The following is a 26,774-nucleotide window of genomic DNA, read 5'->3' on the forward strand; positions in this document are numbered from 1 at the left end:
CACTCAATGCAAGCATTTCGGGGGAAAGTGAGAGGAAGTCAAAGGCATTGGATATTACAGTAAAAACACAGTTTTATTTGCTGTGACCTGGTTGAGTAGAGCAGCATCTGCAACCCACATGAAATCTAAAAATACTCCCGCACCATTGACTGCTACTATGCCGTGCCCTCAGTAGGTAGATGAATAACTTCATGTGTATAGTATGCTTGTGTGCGTGTGGTAAAGTGGGAATGCAGTACAGGCTATATTCTGAGGTTTGCCACTGCCTTGGTTACAAGCCTCAATCTTAAAACCTCTTTGTAAATGTGTGTGTGTGTGTGTGTGTGTGTGTGTGTGTGTGTGTGTGTGTGTGTGTGTGTGTGTGTGTGTGTGTGTGTGTGTGTGTGTTACTCTAAGTAAATGAGGCACAAATTACTGTAAATCCAGTACATTAATAGCATATGACTGCTTGCAGCTTTAATAGGGGCGTGCTATTATAATATAGGTGGTACAGAAATGAATAATGTTTTGACATAAATACAAGAAAATAAAAAATGGTAAAAGTTAACACACATGAATAAAAAAGTGTGTTATTGTATGGAAAATTTAACTTATAGTAAGATTTGTGTGAGACCGTTGCAGTGTGTCGGTGCAGTGTAATTTGTGTTAGATTCTGCTTGCTACTGTATGTTATTATGCTTATGGGTTTGTAAATGTGAATATATCAGTAGTCTGTTGGTAGATTGACAGATGTGTGACAGATATTACTTATGCAGTAAAAACTGGCTTTATCATTGATATGATATACAGTAGCAGAAGCACTCAAGCCCAGTTAATGGTTTTAAAGGTCCCATGGCATGAACATTTTTTAGCATTAATATGCGTTCCCCCAGCCACTCTATGGTCCCCCAGCGGCTAGAAATGGCGATAGGTGTAAACCGAGCCCTGGGTATCCTGCTCTGCCTTTGAAAAAATGAAAGCTCAGGTGGGCCGATCTGTAATCTTGCTGGAATCTTGCTCCTTATAAGTTGTGCATCCTGCCTCCTTATGAGGTCATAAAAGAGAGACTTGCAAAGATCATGGCTTGCAAATAAGCAAAGTGACAGTTGGTCAAGGTCACACCCTCACCCTCAAGCTCATTGTGGGACTGGCTCTAGTGGCTGTAATTCTGCACCAAGGCTGAATTTCAGGAAAGAGACTTCAGATAAAATATTAGGGGATCTTTATGTGTAATAAGTATAGGCCCTGACACATGGTTTGTATTTTGAGAATTCCCTTTCATTCTTAATAAATGCTAGCCTACTCAAGATTGATTTGTAGTATTACTCAAAACAGTTCAATGTTACTAGAACAACCATTTAGTAGCCCAAGCCTTCTTTACAGTGGGTTAGCCTAGTCTGAGTCATCTGATTTTATTTACTGAATTTTTGTTTAAAAAAAATGAAGTCTCCCAATTGTCATACATTATATCATTAGTGAACTTACAGTACAGGCCAAAAGTTTGGACACACCTTCTCATTCAATGCATTTCCTTTATTTTCATGACTATTTACATTGTAGATTCTCACTGAAGGCATCAAAACTATGAATGAACACATATGGAATTATGTACTTAACAAAAAAGTGTGAAATAACTGAAAACATGTCTTATATTTTAGATTCCTCAAAGTAGCCACCTTTTGCTTTTTTGATAGCGCTGCAAACCCTTGGTGTTCTCTCAATGAGCTTCATGAGGTAGTCACCTGAAATGGTTTTCACTTCACAGGTGTGCCTTTTCCCTTATTAATGAGGTTGGGACCATCAGTTGTGTTGTGCAGAAGTCAGGTTGATACACAGCAGACAGCCCTATTAGACAACTGTTAGAATTCATATTATGGCAAGAACCAATCAGCTAAGTAAAGAGAAACGAGTGGCCAGCATTACTTCATCATTACTAACAAATGAAGGTCAGTCAGTCCGGAAAATTGCGAAAACTTTGAATGTGTCCCCAAGTGCAGTCGCAAAAACCATCAAGCGCTACAACGAAACTGGCTCACATGAGGACCGCCCCAGGAAAGGAAGACCAAGAGTATCTTCTGCTGCTGAGGATAAGTTCATCTGAGTCACCAGCCTCAGAAATCGCAAGTTAACAGCAGCTCAGATTAGAGACCAGATTAATGCCACACAGAGTTCTAGCAGAAGACACACACTGCGCAAATCAGGCCTTCAGGGTCAAGTAGCTGCTAGGAAACCACTGCTAAGGAGAGGCAACAAGCAGAAGAGATTTGTTTGGGTCAAGAAACACACGGAATGGACATTAGACCAGTGGAAATCTGTGCTTTGGTCTGATGAGTCCAAATTTGAGATCTTTGGTTCCAACCGCCGTGTCTTTGTGCGATGCAGAAAAGGTGAACGGATGGATTCTACATGCCTGGTTCCCACCGTGAAGCATGGAGGAGGAGGTGTGATGGTGTGGGGGTGCTTTGCTGGTGACACTGTTGGGGATTTATTCAAAATTGAAGGCATACTGAACGAGCATGGCTACCACAGCATCCTGCAGCGACATGCCATCCCATCCGGTTTGCGTTTAGTTGGACCATCATTTATTTTTCAACAGGACAATGACCCCAAACACACCTCCAGGCTGTGTAAGGGCTATTTGACCAAGAAGGAGAGTGATGGAGTGCTGCACCAGATGACCTGGCTTCCACAGTCACCGGACCTGAACCCAATTGAGATGGTTTGGGGTGAGCTGGACCGCAGAGTGAAGGCAAAAGTGCTAAGCATCTCTGGGAACTCCTTCAAGACTGTTGGAAAACCATTTCAGGTGACTACCTCTTGAAGCTCATCAAGAGAATGCCAAGAGTGTGTAAAGCAGTAATCAGAGCAAAGGGTGGCTACTTTGAAGAAACTAGAATATAAGACATGTTTTCAGTTATTTCACACTTTTTTGTTAAGTACATAATTTAGTTTTGATGCCTTCAGTGAGAATATACAATGTAAATAGTCATGAAAATAAAGGAAACGCATTGAATGAGAAGGTGTGTCCAAACTTTTGGCCTGTACTGTATATAGGCTAGTTTTCTTTATCTGACACACACACACATCCATATTATGCAATAATATATTCTTGCACCAATCTGTTTTCTTCTGTCTTTCTCTCCCCCTGCAACGTTGTACCGTTCACCGTGTATATATCTATGTACAGGTGTGAGCGAGTGGCGGCTCGAGCCGCTCCGCCAATTAGGAGCACTGAGCGTGACCACGTGAACAAATCCCGTTGCCTAAATTTTCCGTTCGGCGGCGAACAGCTTGGAGAGAGCGGCAGCGCTGAAAGCCACACTGAGTGGGAAGTAATAACGGCAGGCTGATACGGGAGCGGTGCAGGTAAATTGCTTTCCCCTCCTGCTATTATAGCCTACACTTTGTGTGCCTTCATCCCCTCTCACCAGCTCTGTTGGGTTAGTATGCGGTTCAGATGCGAGGCTGTGGGACAACATGTCATGGATTAAATTGTCGTCGCTGGTTTTCATCCGATCCTCGGACAGGACAAACGGCATCATCGGCTGGTTGCTCTGCACCGTCTGCGCATTGAATCTCAGCCATCCCGCTCCTCCCTCCCACCTTCTCTCTCCCTTTCTAACCCCCTTGTCTCTCGCAGGCACACGAGGCTATTGATAGTTGACAGAAGCCTTGTAATCCCTGACTGATCTGGCTGGCCGGCCACAGCCATTTGCGAAACAAGAATGTTGATTGAACTTTATTTTGCTTGGAGATTTGTTTAAATTGGAAACGCCCGCAGATTGACGCCGCGTGCAAGGGGGAGTGAAATGCTTCTTTTGGTTCTGCATGCAACCAGGCAAGCTTTTATTGCTGAATTATTTATAAGACTGTCTGAGAGTAGCCTAATGCTTCTTGGATGGAGAGGGAGTCAAGATATTCCGGAAGATATATCGGGATATCTCCCCATTTCTACTTCTAAATGTAGCCTATACTTGCCTGTTTTTGTCCAGTTTATGATAGGATAATGAAATCCGTTTGTGTTTCTTTTTTATTGTTTTAGCAAATAAATCAAATTATAGGTTGACAGGATTAGGCGGAAAATCAATTAGCCGACCAACAGAAAATTGAATCAAGCATACAAGACTACATTTCAGCTTTTGAGAACTTGCTGATTTTCTCTTACTTGTATTCCTGTAAATTGAATAGCCTATTTAAGTTTTGGACTGTTAATCGAACGATAAGCACCCTGGAAGTTATAGACATGGGTCCCTGCTTTCTGACATATTACAGCCTCAATTGATATAAGATTCATTGATAAACGATTAATGTGGAAAAAAATATTGACAGTGAAAATACTCAATAGTTGTAGGCCTAGTCCTAAATTCTTTAAATTAGGTGCACCATGTGAATAACAGCCTTTTCTACAGTCCTGGTAGTGTTGTCTACAGATCTGCGGTTGTTTATTTCATTGTCATTTTCTGTTCGTCCCCAATGCTTCCTTAGAAAAATAAATAAATAAATAAATGCAGCGCATTTGCCCTGCTATGTTCCTGCCTTTTACAGCCCTACTCCACCGGAATGAATCAACCCCGTCCGCGCTTGCGCACACCCACCACCATTCATCTCTAGGGATCTCGCCCCCCCCACCTTCTCTTGTCTCGTGCGAGAGGAGAAACCAGCAGGCGGCTCCGGGCTCGCGCTCGCTTCCCCGGTTGTCAAGGCAGTCTGACTTCTCCTCGTTGCGGCTGGACGGTGACAGCTCAGCTCGGCGCTCTCATTTCTCGGATTGTGCTCGGATTTTTGCCTCTTTGGAATTCTATATTTTGGCAGCAGTGACGGACTATCCTCAGCTTGCTAACACAGTGAGTTGGTTGATATTATCTTTCTAGCTTTGTCCCCCCCCGCGTATTTTATGAGGACATGCATGCTCAACGCTGTCACCCCGAGAGAGAAAAATCTACTGGCAGGAGTTTTGGATAATTTGTTTTTTATCTCTCGCGTGCTTGGTCGATAGAGGTTTGGAAGTTAAACTACTTTTTGCGTTTTGTTATTGTTTCGTTATCTGCTTAACCGTCCTTGCCTTCGCTTTTGTGAGCGGAAAAAAAGAGGAACGTGATGAAACGTTAACTTTCCTCATGTTGTGGGTCTACACTGTTTTCTGTCAGTGTTTGCGGAAGAGGTTTTGATGAATTGTCCTGCGAAGAATAGACTAAAATGAGACCGGAGGTGGCGGTTTACTGTATAGCTCATCTTTTATAGCAGGTGTCTGATAACCCACTTCCGCACTGTGCTGCGAGATATAGATCGTATAGGTCTGTTTAACCTAAATATTTGTTACTTTAGGTTATTGGAGATCCTGCTACTAGTTGAGGTGTCACAGTTGTGTATTTAGTATTCGCTATCTTTTTGTTGTTGTTTCAGTATTCTTTTCATTTCCCCTTTTTAACCTACACGAGGCACTGTTTTAGGGAACCAAAAGTAGTTGAAATACCGTCTTCATCATCGAGGTTATTTCCTCGCACAATATACTGTGTGTGTGTTTTGTGTGTGTGTGTGTGTGTGTGTGTGTGTGTGTGTGTGTGTGTGTGCGCGTGCATGCGTGCGTGGCATCAAGTGAATGACAGTGAAAGAAAGCAATGCTGAACTGCGCTCTGTTCTTGCTTAACCAGCTTGTCGGCTTACCTAAACCTTAAGTAATCTTAAACTAGCACCTTATTATTTCTCGGCTATTACAACTACTAGAAAGACCACAACAGGCATATCAGCTTGTCAGGTCAGTGTACAAAGGTCTTTACACCTGCTATCTTGCAAAAACTTTGCATACAGTTCCTTCTGGTGTTGAAATAGCACCTTTTTTTTATTTTTATTTTTATTTTTTTTTGATTTGGCAGCATTTCTCACGTCATTTGTATGTGTTGACAGGTTGTTTCTGTACCTGAGCTGTATTTGGTCTCTGCTGTGGTCTAGTGGTTCTCATTGGTCTGTGCTGGTTTTAGTAGTTTATCAGCTCTTTCTGCCTGGTGGTCTGCCAGGCTTGACTAATGGTCTGTTGCCTCTGGGTTATTTTGGTTTGCTCCACCCTGCTCCACCCTGTTACATGTGCAGGAGGTGTCCCTGCTAATACATTCAACCACACCTGCCCTGGTTATAGAAATGTGGGGTGTCTTTGTTTTAATGCCCAGCCCTTGCTTCACTTGCCTAGATAGAGTTGACTAATAGAGTGGGAACACAGACTTCTTTAGTTGTTGCTTGTTACGGCCATATAATGCTCCTCTTGTGCTGCGTACAGTGGACTTTGTGAGAGGGAGAGATGGAGTAATTACAGCCTTGCTTTTTGGTATGTGTTTGAGATATTCTCAGTGATTTTGTAGTGTTGCTTCTTTTCTTATGTGTACCGGTATTTAGGTCTCCTTTCTGTGATGGACAAATACCCAGTGGCAACTTTACAAAGTGAGCAGAGTACTAGGAACAGGACAGGTTGAGAAAGCATGTGTGTCCAGTACCTGTGTGGTTGAGTGTTTGTGCTCCAGGCCCCCATGAGCACTTTCACAGACTCTTTCTCGTAAGCATTGTCTTGGCAGCGAACTCTCAGGCAGTATCGACGAGATAAGAGGATGAGAAGGAGGGAGAGAGCAAGCTGGTTTTGTTCGATCACGATGCACAATCTGTTTTTGTTTCTCCCGTTCTTGATTTTGCTCGGCATCTCTAGCCCATTTTTGCATTTATTTGTCCCCTTACACTTACAAATAAGGCATAATTTAGTTATGTTTAGTTTATTTGATATTCCTTGGTCAAAACACCATAAAAAAACACATTCGATCAGAATTAGAAGATGTTTTCTGTAGAAAATAGGGATTCTTTTTACCACTCTATATTTAGCTTTTGGTGTTAGATCCTAGTATCAAACAAGTGATTGAAGCACAATGGCTTTAAAGTGCTTTAATGCTTTTGGAAATTGATTTAATTTTCACTAAAGGAACTTACTTGGGCCCAGATTCCCAGATTAAGGACACGTATGGAACTGGCAACACTGAGCATGCATAGCAAAGACAGACACAAACACAGACACAGTGGATTGACAGTTGAATAACAGCCACAAACCAGAAAATCACAGTTTTGTCAGGTACCCTTGTTTTAATCTATTCCACACACAGGCAGGTAAACAAACCTCATTTAATTTGTTTTCAAGTCAAGTCCAGTCAGTTTTATTTATTCAGCCCAACATCACACATTTGCCTCAAAGGGCTTTTTATAACCTGCACAGCATACAGCACTCTCCTTTGATGCTCGATTCTGATGAGGAAAAACATTTAACAGGGTGGAAAAAGGAAGACACCTTAGGAAGAGTTTTATTAAAATATTAAAATGTCTGGCATCTGTCCCTTTTCACTCATTTCACTCACTCAATTCAGTTTGTCCTCTTCCCCTTGTCTGTTCACTGTCACCTCTGTATAGGCAAACCCATCCGCGTATAAGCTCTTGCTTTATCTATGCCTCGGAACAGTGTTGTGGTCACTCGGCTGCTTGGGTTCTGGTTTGCTTTATGTTGTGTTCTTGGTTTTTCTGTTTAGGATTTCAGTAACACACACTCAGTAGCAGAAGACTCACAGTAGTGTCATGGGATGTCTCTTTCTCCTGCCGCTGCTTCTGCAGCGTGTGTGTATTCTGGTACCCTGTGCCTATCAGCGAAACAGGATTCTGCTCACCAGTTCTCCGATTCTAGCATACAGCAGCACATTTACAGTCTCATCTGGCAAGGAAATGTAGCACTAATCCAATTGGCTGGCGCTTTAGTAAAAGCTTTCCTAATTGGCCGACATAGCAGCTGGCTGCCAAGGTTCCAGTAAGCACAACACGGAATTGGGGAGAGTCCCAGCGGGGCTGTGGTGCAGGAAAGGCTGAACAAAGATAAAAGCAGAGAGATAGCAGCAGAGAGTGCGCTACTGTTTTGAATATTCCTCCACATGGCAATATAAAGGATCCATCTGCACCCAGCTGACTCAGATCCATCCAGCTGACCGTATCTCATTTTCAGCTGTGTTGTTTGCCAAGCACGCATGCAAATACACACATGCACGCATGCAAACACACACTCCCCCACATTCCATCTGCAGGGACAAGAAGGGCTTTAATCACACTAAACACGTTTGAGAAAACATCTTCTCAATTGGCTAAAGAACAAAGCCATTAACACAGGAATATTGACTGTGTGTATGTATTACAAGAGGAAGAGTGGTTCTTTGCAGAGGAAAAAAAAAATTCTGCTACCAACATCCACTGCAGCCACTCCTGTTTCCGTTCACCTCAGCGTGGAATCCAGGAATAGCTCAGAGTGACAGAAACAAGAGATGAGAGAGAGGGAGAGACAGACTGAGAGAGGGAGAGAGAAACAAAAGAGGGACCGCCAGACAGAGGCAGAGAGTGTGAGAGATGGCCATGTAAGGTTTCCTGCACAACAGCTTGCACCTCACCACACAAACACTGAACCTGAAATGAACTGTTCAGAGTTTGGTTTATTAAGTCACTGTTAACTTGAACTTTGGCTTTGTGAGGCTGCGTTACAATGAAACAAAGGCAGCCTTCACCATAGGATGCATTGGGAACTTGTAATAATAGTCAGTTCCTCCTGAGAAATGGCTTGTTTTGTTTGCATTACCATTGTATTCATATACAATGGCAGCAATGTACTGTACATGATGAAATAATTTTATTATACGTTAGGATTTGGTTTTCCAATAAAACGTAAACCCTTAACTAACCTAGTACAACTTAGTACTTCTCGGTACTCATCATTTGCAAGAAAAATTAAATTTACTTTTTGTGCTTGATCTTGGATTCTTTATCAAGTAATCATTATATTGATAACATGTGAATGAAACTTGATAAGCTGAATTAATGTAGCTAGTACACACACGTATCATAAACCTCCGCACTAATTTGGCTTAATATAAAAGGTCAATTGTGTAATTAATCGTAAAAGCTCTTAATTATGTATGCACCATAATGTGTTATAATAAAAAAAGCTGTTAATTGAAAGTTGTTCAATCTTTGATACATTGTTTTTTTTTCTCAGAGACTCTGAGAAAAATATAAAATAAATAAATAGAGATAGATTTTTCTTTAGTTAGTGAGGCCAGTGAATAACAAATGACATGCAGCAGAGTGTGTTTATCATCATTGCTTTGCACAAATAATAAATGAAAATCAAATATAATTTTTTTTTTTTTTTAATCACAAGGGAAAATGCTCCAGATGGCATTGTAAACCACTTAATGTGGGTTCACGCAAAATCCCTTTCCTACAAAATGAGATGATGCTCAAAGATCATATTTTGTCATACTGACCCTGAATGGAAAATCCATTTACTCCTTTGGCAGATGTACATACAGTATGTGTGTACATGGCATGCATGTCATAATTTTTTCTAAAGCCTGATAAGTGCTGTATTCTGATAGGGCTGCTCAATTATGGAAAAAAATATAATCACGGTTATTTCGGTCAATATTGAAATCACGATAATTTAACGCGATTACTCGTTGACTTCTGGAAAGATGTTGCAATTATTGAACTTAAAAAAACAGTGGGAAAAGTTAAATAAATCGACAGTAAAAAAAACACATACAACGGTGAAATTTGCCTTAATACGTTTCCTATTTAAACTTTATTTTTTCATTCAGAACACCAAAGAAAATAAGAGTTTACTTGCAAAACGTGAATGAGCTAAATAATTGTTTTTCTCGATTATTGTTTTTGTGATCACTGGGAGCCGAAATCATAATCACGATTAAATGTCTATTAATTGCACAGCCATATATTCTGATTATTGTAATGATAATGTGAAACATATCAAACAGGAAAAACAATTACCTTAAACCTAATGGTCAGTTACTAAGTTTACATTCAATTTGAGGAACAAGTGTAAAAATGCACATTGACTGAAGTGTGTATGACCAACATTTTCTTGTCACACAACTATTTGATCTCTGCACCATAGTGTCATTGGGTGAAGGCCATTATAGAGGGAGGCTTTCACAAGTCCACTTTCTGAATATTCTGTTTTACTTGCTGGTGTGTTGATGGATTTACCAGGAAAGAGGTTGTCGTGACAGACATGTGGGCGAAGAGAGCTAAGAATGTGCCTTTTTTTTATTGCATTAGTGGATTTGTTAGAGTGCAGTTAGCAGTACCGCAACAGTTATTCTGCAATTTAATAGTGTGCCATTTGTAACATGTTGATAATACCACATATTTAACGTTATTGATGAGGTAATACCAGTATAAGGGAGAGAGAACATAGAACAAATGTGAGGTGGAGATGGGATTTAGAAGTGGCACAGTGGAGGTTATCGTGAAAGCTTGAGTTCTCAAGCAAACCAAACATTCATATCCTTCTTGGTTCACATGAGTTTGTGATCTTTGCTTTCCTGTCTGTTGTTTTTGCTGTCATTTGCTGCTTTGTCTTATATCAAAGAAATGGTCAAATTAAACCGAAATAAAAAAGTCAAGCAGATAGGAGACTAGTAATGGAATATGGGAGCATTTGGTGGACTAAATTCAAATGAAAATGTAATCTCACAAAAGCATTTTCATTTCCCACTTACATATGCATTAATTGGGTCAACATTTGAATTAAATAAATTAAGTGATGCAATTTGAATTAAGGTGGTTCGGGCATCTGGTAAGGATGCCCCCTGGGCGCCTCCCTAGGGAGGTGTTCCAGGCACGTTCAGCTGGGAGGAGGCCTCGGGGAAGACCCAGGACTAGGTGGAGGGATTATATCTCCAACCTGGCCTGGGAACGCCTCGGGATCCCCCAGTCGGAGCTGGTTAATGTGGCTCGGGAAAGGGAAGTTTGGGGTCTCCTGCTGGAGCTGCTCCCCCCGCGACCCGACACCGGATAAGCGGACGAAGATGGATGGATGAATTGATGCAATTTGCATTTCGATACTAGCATGGGCATTTTCTGACACAAAATGAAAATGAAAAAGCCATATGACATTTAATTTTCAAAGACTAACTCTGCTTTATGGTGGTCAAATGTTAATTAAAATGCAGTATTAATAACTTAATTTAGCATTTTTAGATGCATCATTTAAGTCAAAATTGAAATTCCATTTTATTATATATATATATATATATATATATTCACAATGTAATTTAAATGTGGAAATGGAAAAGCATTGCGCCCAATTTAGATCAGAACGGAAATATTGCCGTAACGCAGTTCGGCTGCTGGTTTTTCAGCATTGTGCTTGAAACGATATAGAAAAACACAAATGGTTACACTTTACTTGAAGGTATCTACATAAGAGTGACATGACACTGTCATGAACGTGTCATAAACATTATAAACAGTCAGAAACGTTTATGACATAACAATTCTGTCATTAAGTGTCATTCGGTATTTGTCATGACAAGTTAGAATTAGAGTTAGGGTTCATGTGTCATGATTGTGTCATGTGTTCATGACAGTGTCATGTCACTCTTATGTAGATACCTTCTAGTAAAGTGTTACCACACAAATTACCTTTTTTATATCGTTTTGACATAATACAGTATATCATCATATCACCCAGCCCTAGCTGTGCACAATCAAAACTCTTTTAAAAAAGCATGTAAAGTGTTATTATACCCTCAATGTCAGTATGATAACCTGATTAAGATATGTTTTACATTATTATTACAATAATCAGTATATTGTATTTCTCTGGCTTTAGCAAAATGATAACATCCCTGTACACACACATATCTACTGAAGGAGTCAATGATTTAGTTAAGAAAATGTCTTCAGTTTGACAGTTTGGTATGGGAGGCCCATCTGCTCTATCACTCAACTACTGAGTGTCACCTCTCTGCTCTGCCTTGTAAGCACACACACACACACACGCACGCAGTGACACTGGCAGCAACATATAACACATATAGTTTACACATGTTGATAACACATTTGCACAAACCACGGCCGATCTCTCTTTCTCTCTCTCTCTCTCTCTCTCTCTCTTTTTCTCTCTCTCTCACTAATTCACTCACTCACTCAAACATGTGCACATGCACACACAACCTTCCCCTATCCCCCTTCTCTAATGTCCCAGCTCCACTTACTGCATCAAAAAGAGCTTAGATCAGGGAAACCATAGCTTGCCCTCATGCAGACTTCCTGGAAGATCAGGCTATTTATTAAAACCTGGCAGACCATGTTTGGACTGTGACTGGAAGGTTTCCCGTTTAAAGCCCAGTACGGTTTGACAAATTTGGTTCAACCAAACCACTGTCATGGAGCCGTAGAGCAAGGCAGTCCATTCATTTGCTCCAACAAGCGGTTGAAGACTGTGGTTGTACTGGGACGTTTTTTTACAATATAATGGTAAATTTCATTATTATATGGTAACTTGTGCATGCTTGTAATTTATTACAGTTATAGTTTATTTAAAAAAAAAAAAAAAAAAAAGTAGTGAGAATAACTAACAGAAAAAACACATACTACCATACCATACCACAACCATACTAACTTAACCAGTTATAGAATATTAAATAGTAAATTGTATTGGTAATAGTTTAAAAGTGAAGGGCTGTTTGTTGATCATTGTGTGATATACTGTTTATAAGCTTCAGCTGTTAAGTCTCTCAATTCATTTATCTTATTAATGCATTATACAGAGCAGATGAAGTGTTGTTGGCTCTCCCTCTTTTATAACAAACATGAACGATGCTGCCAGCTCTTGTTGTAAGTTTGTAGTGTCTGTTTGTGGTAGTTGTTAGGGCCTAATCCAGCTCAATCTGCCTTAATTGGCATTGACAACAAACTTGTGCTAAACATTGCGTGGATCGACTTGTTATTTTCAATCCACAGAAGCACTTGTCTCCACGATGTAGCTATGAAGTAGCCACTCTAGCACCAACTTCCACGCTCACACTCACCCAGGAGTTCTATAACCTCATCTTAAAGAACTACAGGCAAGTCTGGCTCCATAAAACCAATCTAAAGCATGCATTTGTGCTGCTTTGAAAGGAACCCACAAAAAAAAGTCTTGGGACAAATTTTGAGTCCCTCACCACAGTTTATCAACACAGGCACTGAATGGAAATAAGAATTTAAAAACCCCCACTACATTTGAATTGCATCTCTGGAGAAATGAGGACAAATTATACTCTTCACTATGTCTCAGTGATACTTTTGCTTTGTGTGTGTGCATATATGTGCCTGCAGGCGATATTTTCTCTCTACTACAATGACCCAGTGACCGGTGTTAGCAGATTAATTGCTGCCTTCATGTTAAGCTGTGGCGTATCACCCCGTAATTGGTAATGGAGATTATCAGTGAGATCCTGTGCCGTTCTTTGTGCAGTGTGCACGGGGGTGTGTGAGATTTCTTTATCTGATTAGGAAGTTTATCTAATAAAGTAGGATTTATGGGATTCTAGTCTCTCTCCTCTGCACACACACCGGCCGGCGCTGACTCCCTTATGAGTGATGGAAGAGGATCCAAAAAGAGTGCATGTCGTTGCAGAGCTGCATGCTATTGACAAATCCTATTGCATAGTGCTATGCCTTTGTGAAATACTCAGAGAGACTATGAATTGTGACACATATGGACACCTTACCTCTCTACATGACGTCTTTTTCAAGGCCTAAAGCTAAAATGTAACGATTTGTTGTTGATTAGGCAATTGACATGAAGTTAGTTTTGATAGTTAATTAATATTGCTTTATAAATGAAAAACTCCAAAGATGCACTGGTTGCAGCTTCTCACATGTGTGAGGATTGTAAATTGAACACCCTTTTGATTTTTTTGGCTCAGACAAAAAAAGTTACAGCAGAGTACTTATTTTTCATATTTTTTAGACTAAATGATTGAATAAAAAAATATTAGCTGCAGCTTTTAACCTCATTGGAAATATATATGTGTACGTATATATATATATATATATATATATATATATATATATATATATATATATATATATATATATAATCTCTACAGTACCAATGACATAGTGTAGAATCAAAGATAAATTGTACAGTAGACACATACTCGTGTCATATAACTGCTGAAGTGTATCCATTCATGTTTGTCATGCTTGCTGGGAGGATCGAGATAAAAAAGAATGCACACACACACACACACACACACACACACACACACACACACACACACACACACACACATGCCTGTGAGCAGACACATAGCACTTGCAGCTTCACCATATTTCTCCTGAGATCTTTTGGAGCCACATCGTTGTCTCACTCCAGCACACACATCATTGTGTGTGTGTGTGTGTGTGTGTGTGTGTGTGTGTGTGTGTGTGTGTGTGTGTGTGTGTGTGTGTGTGTGGGGCTCTGAAAGGAAAAGGAAGGACTGGAGCGCATGAAATATTTGCAAAATGTTTGTGTCTTTGCTTGTTTTCGTCTGTATGTTTTTGCTTGAATTAATAAGCCATCTGTAAACATTTTGAACCATTACTTCACTTTTACACTTACAAACTTCCTTTTATGTGGAAATGAATCTAAATTCATACTATTTGTCATCATCTTGTGATGTTAAACCTATTTAAGATGTTTTTTTAGTGATGACATGCTGCAATTTATATTTTAGGCCAAATGTTGTTTCTCACATTTCAGTGTAACAACTTTCAACAGTGCCTCAGTGGATGCATCTCTAAAACTCTGTACTCAGCTGTGGGTTTTATGTGTAGGTGGGGAGAGAAAAAGCCACATGATTATACTATTAAATACATAAATAGATAAGTAATAAAATAATATCCGATAATATTTGGAAAAAGAGCTTTGTAAATAAGTAGTTTTTTAGGAAAACTATAAAGCAGTGCACTCTACAATAACTTTGTTCTTTGAACCATACCCAGGCTACCGTGGGATGTACCTTTTTATATTGGAATACAGAATTGTTATGCTGGTCCAACTCACTGGCTTTTTATCCACAGCTCACTATAGTCCGACAGCTCCCACACAGCTCTCTCCAAACATACTCTCTTGCCTGCCCGAAACACAGGAAACAGTTGAGACCACACAGCACGCGGGCTCGAACATTCAGTGTGCACCTGTGATTAGAAACTCACTTGACTGACAGGTGTAGCTTTGATTGTTGAGCACTCATAAATAGTTTAACTATAGCAAACAAACCGCACATCAGACTGACAGTGACTCTTTCAGTACTTCTTCTAGCTTTCAGCCTGAGCGAGTGGGAATGCTATTGTTGTTATTACAGTAAGTGGAGAACTTCCTTCACAAATGACTCACTGAGTTAGACACATGACACATCAAGAAGGCTGAACAGTGTCTGCCAGCATCCCTGCAACAACCCCTTCTGTTACCAATCCCAACAGACCCAGTCACATTACACTGATATTGTATCATAATGATCTTGGTAGCCTGAGCTCTTCTTGCAAGATGTTGAGAGCTCTGACCGTAAAGGCTCCATCCCCTCTGATAGCGGCTCAGTGTGTGGAACAAGCTCTACTAAGAGGACCAAACTGTGCCTCGGCTCATAATTGATAAAAAAAAAAAAAGGTCTGATGCGTCGCTGGGGGCCTTTTTAGTTATCATTAAATTTAAAATGAAACCTACAAAAGCAGCCAGTGTAGAGCTGCTAAACAGGGGTGATGTGATTTGGTGCTGCACTTTAAATGAGACACAACACAAAGACCATGACAGTGACTCGTTCTATTTAATCAAAGAGAAATATGTCTTGTATTGCTTTATAATCTGTTGACGCAGTAATCTGTTAAGGTGCTGTCTCTCCCTTAAGTCGTATAACATACTGTACTGAGGTTACAACAAAACATTGTTATAGTGGCTGACCTCAGGAAACGTGTTCCAAGGCAGAGAAAATGGGGTTTCCTGTAAGTTGTATCCTGTGAGAAGAGAGGCTTCTTCGTTAAGAGTGATGTAATAATATACTGTTAGTTGTAATATTTGTTGTGACTCATAACATGGACTATTTGATCAAAACGTGCATTTAATGTGTGCTGAAACTTGCCGTCTGCAACTGCACCAGCTGCTGGTGAGTCCATATGAAATGATGTGTGTTGTGTAGCTTCGTTGTTATTTGCTTTTTTTGACAAACTTTGATCTGATCTGTTGTACTTTGTATATTATACTGTACAGTACTTAGTTTGGAATGTTTGCTCTCCATGGTGCTGCAATTCGCTCTGTTTTATTGATAAGTTAATAATGATTAATGATTATTGATTTGTTTGAATCAAATTAGTACCAGTGGCTTGATATCAGAAAACACTGTAGATCCCATACCTTAGCTGTTATTTATGTTCTCCTGGCTTGGGTTGAGTTTAAAGTGCCCATATTATGAAAAAAACACTTTTTCTGACACATACAAACTTTGAAAAAAATCCATCCATGCTGTTTTGAGTGAGATACAGTTTCTGAATGTGTCCTGCCTTCAGTCTCCTGGTGAGCTGTTCAAAATTGGCCCGGATTGTGACGTCACAATCCGAAACGAGCTGGCTAACCACAACCGTTAGCTTGTAGCGTTAGCATGCTAATGCTAACGCTAGCATGCTACCTCGTTCTCAATAGCAAAGCACTGCTACAACACACACGTTGACAAGTTCACCATAATCTACAAAAGAACTACTTACATGTGTGCCCTCATTTAGAAGTCTCCCAGCTAATCCTGCCTTGTAACTGACCAAAGTTGGAGAAACAGCCTTTCTTTTACTGTCTCTAGAGTTAGCTAGCTGACATGATCTACATCTGAGCTAGACAGTACAGAAAAAGAAGAAAAGAGGTCTCAATCTGTAGCTAAACAGAAACCAGGTGAAAAGAGGATCTGCAGCAGTGAGAGAGAGCTGTGCAGTACAACAAAAATATGGTGTTTTTTTTTTTTAATTAAACCATGTAAACCTATTCTGGTACAACCTTAAAATACAGTTATGAACCTGAAAATGAGCATAATATAGGCGCTTTAAATCATTTTGTTGAATTTTATTAAAAAGAGACAATTCCCAATGTAATAGGTCAAAGGTAAAACAATTGCTTTTTTTTTAATGTATTTAAAGTTTCTTTTTCTTTTTCTTCTTTTTTTGCCATTCCAAGGGACAGGACAGATGACAGCTTGATGAGTTTTTTTTTTAATTTTTTTTAGTTTGTTATTGCTATTTGGGATGTAAGGGCATTTCAGCTTTATCTGCGTCCAATTTAAATAAAGTGCGATGTGTTGTTAAACTCTTTACAACAAAACTGTCATGTTTTGTGTTGTGTAAAACAAGAGAAACGGAGAAAGAAACTCAGAGTTGGTTTGGTTAATTAAGTGAAATACGATATTGAGCGATGCATGTGGAGGCTGTAGTTAATTGGGAATCCATGACAGGTTTATTTCCGCACGCATGCACTGATATTCGCGATACTGTAGATCGCTTAATAATGACGAGAAGATGTAGACCGCGAAGAGAGAAGCAGCAAACGATTTTCAGGAAAAAAAAAAATTCTGTTTCAGGATGCTAAAAGAGAAAGGTGTGTTACTGCTAACTGTTATGGACTGACCCAAACAACCAGCAAACTTGAGAGGCGAGTTATTTTCCGAAACAGCTTTCTAAATGAAAGGTGCATTAAAACGGATCAGCTTAGACACATTGAATTAGCAGGGGCATGCCGTGCTCATGCTATTTTACCCGGGGATATTTTTCCTACAGCTCTTTTCCAGGAACAGGATCTTGATTTGGTGATCTTAATCAGCGTTATCGAATTTCAGTTATATTATTTTCTTTTTGGACAAATTTACGTCTGAGCATGGATTCTTAGTTGTGCTTCACTCTTGACTCTACATATGTGGCTCTAGTGTTTTATTTCTATGCATCCTGCTTCCAGCCCTGATCTTTGACCAGTCAAATGGAGGGGGCTTGATCCTCAATAGTAATCCAAGGGTGGAAAGATTTGATTCAGATTTTGTAGTTTGTTGATTTCTGAAGGAGAGATAAAATAAATTAGTTGTATCAATTATTGTCATCACTCTGGATCATTGATGGTAATTTGATCACTGCAACACTGATAAGTGACTTTTTGCTGGTGCTCCATTTAATTAGCCCAGTGGTATTACCTCATCTACATACCTTTAGTCTCGATACCGCCTGGGCTTTGGGTATCGGCCAATACCGAGTACTTATCTGAGTCCAGTGTTTAATAAGCTGTATGCCCTACTGTTTGTTAATGACTGGGATCATTCTTTTATCTGTAAGGCAAGATCATAACGAAGTGCACCTGAACGCACCATGGGTTTATGAGGGGCACCTGAACGCACCATGAGTTTACGAAAAGCACCTGAACGCACCATGAAGTCCTGTCGAAGCCCACACGCTTTACCGTTTGTTGATTGTTTACATAACTCACTGTGAAGGAAAAATGTTACCACACCGGTGACTTCAGGGAAGCAGGAGGATTTTACAGTTCTGTTGTTTCTCCGTCATCTCTGACTCTTAACAGTGGCCATGGTGTCTACAAAAGTGCAGCTGCATGCTACCGGTAAGATAACGTTACCCTGCGTCTTTAGCTGCATGCTACCTGGCAGTAAGTTACACTATGTAGTAGTAGTAGATAACTTTATTGTCCCCGTGGGGCATTTGGGTTTGCGGCACAATCGCAAGGCACTTTATGACAAGACATCAGACATATGATACAAACAAATAGTCCTTACATCAGACACCGACAGACATAACATGTCGTCTACGTTTCCTTTTTTTTCTTTAGACACGTGCAAGTATGGGTGGAGAAGAAAAGAATAAGCTACATAGAATGAATTGAATGGATCGGCCCCATTTTCTGCAATACCCGATCCAGCTATGTGGGTCAGTATCAGCCCAGGCCCAATATAGGATATATAGTCTATTCCTAATCCAGATATGAACTACACATGTAGATGCAGTAATGTTGTTAGTTTCTAAAACAACACTGTGATATATGCATGTAGTATATTTGCATTTGAACATATACAAACAAGTCACTGTTACCAAACATGCATGCCTAATAGGAAGTTCCCGTTTCCTTTTCTCATAAGGTGTTAACAATACGGCCTCCTATGTAATGTAAACTTCATTTTAAAACCTTGTGGTCATTTCAGCACTGCTGAATAAGCAGGGTTGTTAGTACAGAATTACATTTCCCCACTGTTTAGTTTCAGTCAGACTTCACACTTTATCTGTGGATTATGTGTAGACTGACTCTAATCTGTGTCTATTTGCTAAATAGTTTCAGGTAGCCTTCATTCACACATACACACACACACTCATACATACACACACACACACACACACACACACACACACACACACACACACACACACACACACCCCTTGGTCCGTAATAAAATGGCTTTCTTGTTTTAATGCTTATGGACTTTAAACCTTACAGTTAGTTGATTGTTTTCTGTCAGAAACATACAGTAGCAGTTTGCTAAATTGTTGTTGCTTTAAATCAACTGGTAGTTATGCAGGAAAACACATGGAAAATGGGGATATGGTTGCAGTGAAGTTATACAGAATTATCATTAACACACTCTCAAAACAATATATTTCATTGCAAAACCTCAAGAATTACACTGTATTGTCCCAGTAGTCAAAAAAGAAGCTTCTGCATAGTTTTGTGTTTTTGCATATTGCATATTTGTCAGTCAAAAAATTAAATATTGAGCAGTGCTTACAGTATTTAAATGAATTAAAAGACTTACTTACAAAGTTTACTATGAATAGGCCTACTTTAAAAAAAAATGCTAGCAATAAAATGTATCAAATACCGTATTCTTTAATATCAACATTTTAAGGATTAACAATTTAACGATCTGAAATGCAAGTATCAAACGTGAAACAGTAGCTTTGTGGGCGGATCTCGGGCATTGTTGCTATTATGAATAACGCGCAACTGACTTTAGACTAGGTTTTTCCTGGTCTGTAGCGGAATTGTTTTCTGAAACTGCAAAATAGCACCAGAACGTTTGAACGTTTGCGCAGGAACACGACTCCTCTTTTCGCTGAACCACCCCTCGGAGCGCAAATACATTCCCTAATTTACCGACCTGCGTATGTGGAGGGAAAAGTGCGCTGTGCATCGGGTGCAAAATAGGAATGATACATGCGTCGGTGTACAAAGGCAATTCTGCTGAGTACAAGATACGGTCCATAGTCTTTAGTTTAAACTCACAATAACCCTAAAGCTTTAGTCAGTTCACAGCTAACACACAATCTAACATTATTTAATTTCCACCAATGCACAAAAACACATAGAAGGCATAACGCTTTCTCTCAGTGACCCTGAGTACTTATTTGCTGCCGAGATCTACTGTAGCAACACCGTAGTGCAGTGTTTATTCAACAACAGTAAAGACTTCCTGACAGGATAATATTGTGTTTTATGTTCATTAGGATAGACTCTCTGTGGGCCCTTGGTTTAAAAGACTACAGAGTACCACTGCACCATTACAATATGTGGGAGTTATTTACCCTTAAGTATTTCTCTTCTTCTCTACCATAAAGCACACCAACACCCTGCTCCTTCTTGTCACCATCACGTGCACACTCCAGTTCACAAAGTTAATGAAGCTGTTCTTTTTCACAAACATAAATACAGCAGGTGGTTTAGATGCAAAAACATGGAACCCTGGAGGACTGCTGCAGTGCATTACATATGCTGTAGTCAGCTCAAGCTATTTCTGTTGCCGCTCGTCAGCCAGCCAAAAAGCAGCCCTTCGACCAACCCTGCAGGTTAATCCATTGAGGCCTTGAGTTCTCAGTCATTTTAAGCTCTGGACTCATTTTAAGTAGCTCCAGGCACTTGCATACGTATGGTATACTTACCGTGATTTTCTACCAGGCGCTTCTGTGCTGCGTGCCGGCTGCGGCGCGGTTTTGTTCCGTCCTCCGCCACACGGCGTACCACATTGGGAGTGTCTCAGAAGCGGAGCATCTTGCCTGCCCGACTCACAGGTTTTATTGTCTCTACAAGTTCTTGAAATAGTAATCACGTGTTTATTGAGCTAGTGTCTACCTTCCACTCCAAGCACTCCTGCAATTTAACTCCATGCCTTCTCTTTTTGGCATTGCCTTTATAAAAAGGGTTTGTGATGTCTATTATGTTTTTCTACCTCCAAGATGAATCTCTCGTCGTCCATGGTTTTTGTAGAGGAGTAATACAGTATATGATATTGGGGGGTGTCTTTTGGTAAATTGACTGGATGCTCTCGCTGTTTCACTTACTGCCCGGCTGTCTGAACGCCCCGCGGCTCAGGTGAAAATAGACCTGCTGTTTATCTTTACCAGAGCGGAGAGCCATTTCACGCACGCTTCTGGGACGCGCCGTGGGTGGTGGAATATCAAGCATTGACTTGAATGGCACTGATTGCTTCCGGGACGCAGCACAGATGCGACTGGTGGAAAATAGGGATTAATGGAGATTGGATAATCTAATATACAGTAGTTAACAAGAAAGATTATGAATTAGCAGAAATATGGCAAGTAAAAAGAGCAAAAAGGTTAGCTTGATTATTTAGCAGTAAATTGACCTTCACCGAGAAGTTATTTGCAGACTACTTTTTCACATTATTGCTTACCATTGTCAAAAAATTGGAATTTGAGTTCAAGAGAAAATACACAGGTGGGAAATCCCCAAGTGCAAGAGCGCTCCTATATTCATTTGTCTTCTAGATGTATGGCTCTGGCTAACACACATACAGCTAGTGCAGTATGTACAGTAGCCTGATGAATAGTCTGCACTATACATACAGTAGTTAGTATGCTTACAGCATTCTTCATCAATAAAGATTTTAATTACTGCTCAGAATTGCTGACCCACACACATTGTATGGTTTATGGGTTACTCTTATAGCTGCTGTGTTGGCTGGGGCAAGTATTAACCCAGAAACACAGCAGAGCATGAAATATTTGGTGGATGGTATTACATTTCATAGATTAAAAACTGTGGGAGAGAAACTGTGAAAAAGCTTCACAGTGTCTTTGTAATTTAGAGTCCATCTGAAAATAGCTTAAATATTAAAAATAATTTAAAAGGGTTGTCTCAAATCCTCAGATCTTTCACCCACTGTAGCTGCATGAACACAGAGTAGCAGCTGATCAGATCCAGTGTGTAAGAAGAAAAGAAGATATGTTTTAGGAAACAGGTTAGCTCACCTGGTTGAGCGTGCGCCCCATTTACAGAGGCTCAGTACTTGTCGCAGCAGCTGTGGGTTCGGTTCCGACCTGTGGCCCTTTGCTGCATGTTATCCCCCTCTCTCTTTCCAACTTTCCTGAATTTAATCTGTCCTATAAATAAAGGCAATAAAAGCCAAACAAATGATCTTAAAGATGGTGTTATACTTACATTTAGAGTTGGGGGATATGACGATATATATCCTCAAAATGATAATAAAAATGTCTGTTGTATATATTTTCGATGCATTGTCAAAAACCAGCAGCCAAACTGTGTTACGGAAACATTTATTTCATTTGGACGGCTCTTTACATTTTGATCCTCCATTTTGTACTAAAGTTGTACTTAGTACTTTTAATTTGTTAAATATTTAATTCATACAGAAATATACAAAATAGGCTTTACCATGTGGCCATTTCATATAGACTATTTATTTATTTATTTATTTATTGAATTACCAGAAAACATGCTATATTGTGATGTATCAAGATATTAAATTCCCGATATGGGGATACCGTAGAAGATGTCCATATTGCCCAGTCCTTCTTACATTTAACTAAACTGGTTCCAGGTGTTCCATAAATAATAATAATGAATAAAATAGTGAAAAAGGTCCAGAAGGAAAGAGGAGAAACCAAGCAAAAAATCTATGACATGGAACATTGTGCAGAGCAGTGTGTGACCAAAAACCACAGACAAAATAATTGAGTAACTTGACATCAATTATTGTTGTGAATTTGTTCGTAAATTAACCAAATTAATTCATGTTTTGAAGGCCAAATAAATTACCAGATAACATTTTAAGAGCACAATATCACATTAACCAGTGACTGATTTTGTGCCACGATAATTACGCAGATTGCAATATAATAACTTGAGTTCATACATTCTTCTTATTCCTTCAAGCTTATCAGTCAGTTTCACCATCATTATCATGGGTTCAAGATGTGTCACATTGCTTAACTGATGGGTAATTAAATGCTGTATTATGAATAGATTAACTGGCAATGCATTACACACCAAGTTTCATGCTCCCATTTAGTGGGGTGTGTTAGAAATGTGTATTTACAGAGAGAGAAAAGACGGTGAAAAAGAAAGAGAGGTTAATTGCAAGAAAGGAACTGGGGAGCAGAGGCTAGCAAGTGGCTGTGATAAAGTCAAGGCTATGTTTATCAGCAGAGGAAGGAAGGGATGAGGGTGTAAACTAGAGTCGGAGGAAAGGGGGAAATGAAAAGATGTGGGAGGGTGGGATGGGTGGGTGCAGACTATTAGATGGATAGATAGATGGATACATGGAATGGATATGCATAGAGGTGTCTCTCAGCCTTAACAACCTACGGTAAAGAGTGAGACTGACTTCTGCTTCACACTGATACCACAGACTAAATCAATGTAATACCTCTCTCTCTCTCTCTCTCTCTCTCTCTCTCTCTCTCCCTCTCTCTGGGAATTCTGTGACCTAGTTAGCTCATCCACCAGGCAGCACCAGAGTTATTTTTTACATATTAACAGGAGACAATACTTTGTCCTCTGCTCGTCCTCCCCTTATCCGTATGCTTCCTTCCGCTTCTCTCCTCCTCCATCTTAGTTGTTGCCATCCTTTCCTCTCGTACCATGCTGTGCTTCTTCCCCCGTTTTCTGTTTGTCTCGATTGGCTTTGATCCTTTGTCCTCCTTTAGCAATGTAAAGCTTCACCGACTCCCTGCTTTTTTTTGGGCACGAGTTACAATTCGTTTTTTGTTTTTGTTTTACATATAGACTATTAAGCAACAATTTATTGAACTGCCAGATTTTTTTATCTGACAGCGATGCTCAGGTAACCAAGCCAAGTTAGTCCTCCAAGCTAATGTTTGCTAACTACGCTAGTCACAGATCAGAAATGTGCAAAAAAAAATTGCCGAGACTAGATATCCAACAAAAGCCATAGACTATGTTGTGTTAAGTTGCCGTAAGCTGTAAATGTACCACTTCTAAGCAGAAGGCAGAAGATAACGTTACCTCGGAGCCTGACTAGGCAAGGTCTCTCTTCCACTGGGCAGCTGCCTAGTCTCACTCAGACTCACCCTGGGTCAGGGTCCGCAGCTGCCTGTAACCCGTACCCGTCGCAGACATCTTCACCGAGTGGACAGGACAACTTGAGGTAGTGGAATGATTTTACCCCGAATAGCAGCGTGAAAGTGAGGAGTGCTCACTCTGTGGCTTCTTTACGGGGACCAACATGTCCCTAGAAGTACACTGCACACTGACAGACTAAAAAAACTAAAAATAAACTTGACTTCTCATCATGAAGAATCTCAGTCGACTGAGAGGTCTCCGACTGAGGATTCAAATCTTCGACTTTCAGGGGGCAGCCCTAATAATGTTAGGTTGAGCATAACTGCAGACAATTATGCACATAAACAATAGCAAATCATAAATAAATTGATGACAGGTTTTTATTATTATTTGTTTTATCTAAGTTTTTAATTATACTCTTGGGACTTGACTTTATTTGGTGTTATTATACTATGTGACTAAGCAAAGCCTCATAGCATAACTAGAGAAATAAGTCCAGATTTGCATTTCATTCCAAATACACATGCAGTATGATATAACATAACATATAATATTGATAATATAATATACTTTTATGTGTCCCTTTGGGAAAACACATTTTCATTCTGTTTTCTTGATTTACACACACGCATGCACATGCATCAAAGAGTGCCAGACCTGTCTATAAGTTATACAGGTAATGATCACTACACAATACCCTCAGAGAAAGTGAAACAATCTGTTTTATTGGTGCAAAGTGTGAAATTGTTGTATAAATGCTTATAATAGAAGGCACATTCATAGTTATGTATCAGAATGGAAATATTTAGACATATATCTATGATGTATCACAAGAAAATATAGTATATTGCTATATTGCGTTACCAGTAATTATCACAGAGAGGGGAGATGGTATAGTCTTCACATATAAATACTGTATGATTTAGAGAAGTAGAATAAATAGACAACACAAATTTCACTTTCAGTTTTGTTTCCTAAATGGCCAAAACTTCACCCTTCCCCAACCTATCTCCTCTCCTCTCCTCTCCTCTCCTCTCCTCTCCTCTCCTCTCCTCTCCTCTCCTCTCCTCTCCTCTCCTCTCCAGAGAGTAAAGGGACAGAGTGGTTGCAGGTGTAGACAGGTCATCTATTCGCCTAATGATGATGGATGGCAGGACTGCAGAGAGTGAGAACAGAGAGAAAAGTGGAGCAATGCAGGAAGATAAAGAAATAAGAGCAAGAGAAGACTGTGTTTATATTTGTCTGCTGGCAGGCAGATGGTGGGAGTTTTAGAGATATGTTGATCCTCAAGTGTTTATATCATTCTTGTCATCTACCTGATAGATAACAAACAAACACACACATACATCTGCGTGGTGTGCTTGCAAGGTGACATCTGGTGTAGTGCGTGGAGAAGCACACTTCTGAAGACACACATGCACCTGGAGCGCACACACACACACACACACACACACACACACACACACACACACACACACACACACACACAGGCATATATTATTTACACAAACACACGTCTATCTAACTATTTATACAAACTATATACAAGTAGGGCTCCAACTAACGATTATTTTCATAACGATTATTTTCATAGTCGATTAATCTGTTGATTATTTTCTCGATTATTCGATTAGTTGTTTGGTCTATAAAATGTCAGAAAATGGTGAAAAATGTGGATCAGTGTTTCCCAAAAGCCCAAGATGACGTCCTCAAATGTCTTGTTTTGTCCACAACTCAAAGATATTTAGTTTACTGTCACAGAGGAGAGAAGAAACTAGAACATATTCACATTTAAGAAGCTGGAATCAAAGAATTTTTACTTTTGTCTTAAAAAATTACTCAAACCGACTAATTGATTATCAGAATAGTTGGCGATTAATTTAAGAGTTGACAACTAATCGATTAATCTTTGTAGCTCTACATACAAGGTATATATTTTTTCTCTCTCTCTCACTCTGGCACAAATGGTACCGCGTTTGTAAATTCAGAGCACTTTTGGAATATACCAGTCAGTCTGAGGAGACGGAGCAGCAGAGCGCCAAGCACAGTGAATGTTTTAACTTAACCTCTCCTTAATTCATATAGAAATATAACTCTCTCTCTCTCTCTCTCTCTCTCTCTCTCTCTCTCTCTCTCTTCTGTCCCTCTTTTTTGCATCACAAGTGCTAAAAGGACTTCCACAAAGGATACACGGCTGTATCCTTGCTAATAGCTCCTCCGGCAACCCTCCTTGCTCCTCGAGATGCAGTTTAGGAATTGGGACGTCCTTCAAGATGGAGCGCTGAAATCTATATCCGGGTCACAAGCCGAGGCACATAATCGAGAAATCGGAAAGGCCCATGGTGACAGTAGCAATCGCATCCATCACACTAGAGTTATTTTCTCCATTCTCTCAGCGCGTCTCACTCCTTTGCTATCTCACAGCTTCCCGTCTCAGACGTTCAATCTGAGTGTGAATGTAAGGTTGACAGATAGGAAGTGTCAAGACCATATCTGCTGGGGTTACACACACATACACAGTGGTAAAGTCTCACCCTTCCCAAAGTACAGACAAGGAGGCAGGCTGTAGCTATGGCAACCTAGAGATAAGGGA

General features: G+C 39.9%; 1 protein-coding gene across 4 annotated transcripts in view; it reads left to right on the top strand.

The window, feature by feature from the left end:
- Nucleotides 1-3,242: 3,242 nt before the first annotated feature.
- Nucleotides 3,243-26,774, top strand: part of LOC120545445 (spermatid perinuclear RNA binding protein) — an 88,140-nt gene continuing 64,608 nt past the window's right edge. For 3 of the 4 annotated variants that reach the window (XR_005636698.1, XM_039779762.1, XM_039779765.1), the window contains exon 1: nucleotides 4,525-4,823. The gene's annotated coding sequence lies outside the window, so the exon portion shown is untranslated. Of the gene's footprint in view, nucleotides 3,346-4,524; nucleotides 4,824-26,774 lie in introns of those variants that run through there. The other variant, XM_039779764.1, reaches the window with a different exon arrangement.

This window comes from Perca fluviatilis, chromosome 17, assembly GCF_010015445.1.
Source record: "Perca fluviatilis chromosome 17, GENO_Pfluv_1.0, whole genome shotgun sequence".
Lineage (NCBI taxonomy): Eukaryota > Metazoa > Chordata > Actinopteri > Perciformes > Percidae > Perca > Perca fluviatilis.